At 42.1% G+C, this 1,469-nt stretch overlaps 1 long non-coding RNA gene across 1 annotated transcript; it reads right to left on the bottom strand.

Annotated features, from left to right (window-relative positions):
* Window positions 1–400: 400 nt before the first annotated feature.
* Window positions 401–1,463, bottom strand: LOC108165946 (uncharacterized). Its single transcript, XR_001776265.1, has 2 exons — window positions 737–1,463; window positions 401–668 (listed from the first exon to the last, which is right to left on the bottom strand). It is a non-coding gene; the product is annotated as an uncharacterized LOC108165946 (long non-coding RNA).
* Between the last annotated feature and the right edge of the window lie 6 nt (window positions 1,464–1,469).

Genomic DNA, 1,469 nt, shown 5'->3' on the forward strand with positions numbered 1-1,469 from the left:
CACACACACACACACACACACACACACACACACACACACACACACACTCTCTGCCTGCTTAATGAGGGTTAATGAACGGAGGATCCTGACTGGTTCACCGGTTTCTGCTTCCCTCATGCAGATGATCTGTGTGTGTGTGTGTGTGTGTGTGTGTGTGTGTGTGTGTGTGTGTGTGTGTGTGTGTGTGTGTGTGTGTGTGTGTGTGTGTGTGATGTTCAACAGGCCGGAACGTCACACAGATTTAATTCATCATAAAATATGAACCTCTTTATACGTCAGTTTCTGCTGCTTGTTTGATGAAAACGTTGGTAAATATTTAAATAATCTTTAAAACCTTTAACTCATTTTTAGTATCGGAGTGAAAAATGACAGTCAAGTAAAAATAAAACAGTTAAGATGGTAAAATTAGATTCTACTGAAAGTTTAATAAAAAAGCTTTTGATAAAATCCAGAGAGAACAAAGTTTCTCACAAAACGACAATATTTCTGTTAAAACAGGAAAACATTTCCTCTAGAATCAGCCGAACCAGAGGCACCAGTTCTCTCCGGTCCGGTCCGGATCGGTTCGGTCCGGTCCGGTCCGGTCCAGATCGGTCCGGTTCTCTCCAGCGAAGCGTTGCTCCGATGAACCCGTCCAGCACCAGAACCCTCCTGATTCTCCTGCATCGCTGCTGGAGACATGAAGATCACTGGATGTTGGTCAGAGTGTTTGATGCTCATGACTGGATTTACCTACATGATCCCTGAGATCTGGACTTTGACTAGGCCTAGAGAAGGTGGAGAAGCTGTTTCAGGAAAAAAACCCGAGTTTAATCTGCAGGTTTCCTCCTTAAATGAAGCTGAACGGTTTCAGCCCGGCTGGTTCTGAATCGTTTCATTTGGAGGGTTTCTGGTTTGAGGAAGAGGAATCTGCAGCGCACAATTAAAGACAATTAATGTCACAAGTTTAGACTGAAGTGGAAACAGAACAAAATATCATATAAAGTCTCAAATTTTAGTTTTTCAGCTGTTTAAACTGCAGCTACCTTGAGAAAGCTAACTGCTAGCTTGAGAAAGCTAGCAAGCTAGCTTTAGCTAATGGTGTTGGAGCTAGCTAACTGGATTAAGTTCTGCTTTTGGTGTTAATAATGCTAACAAAGCTGGCTAATAGCGTTAGCTTCTGCCACTGGTGTTAGGTCCTACAATGGTGTTAGCGCCACTAGCAGGAGCTAACTTGTGTTAGCTAACAACTTGTGTTAACAACTTGTGTTAGCTCCTGTTAACACCACTGCTAACATGGTAAACAATGGATCACAAACTGATCATGTTTGTTCATTTCCACAGATATTAACTTTGAGGCAGTTTGTTGTAATCCAGACGTTTTGTGGGCCTTGTGTTAGCTTATCGTTAACCTTGTGTTAGCTTATCGTTAACCTTGTGTTAGCTTATCGTTAACCTTGTGTTAGCTTATTGTTAGCGTTGTGTTAGCT

The sequence above is a fragment of the Poecilia reticulata genome, unplaced genomic scaffold, assembly GCF_000633615.1.
Source record: "Poecilia reticulata strain Guanapo unplaced genomic scaffold, Guppy_female_1.0+MT scaffold_219, whole genome shotgun sequence".
NCBI lineage: Eukaryota > Metazoa > Chordata > Actinopteri > Cyprinodontiformes > Poeciliidae > Poecilia > Poecilia reticulata.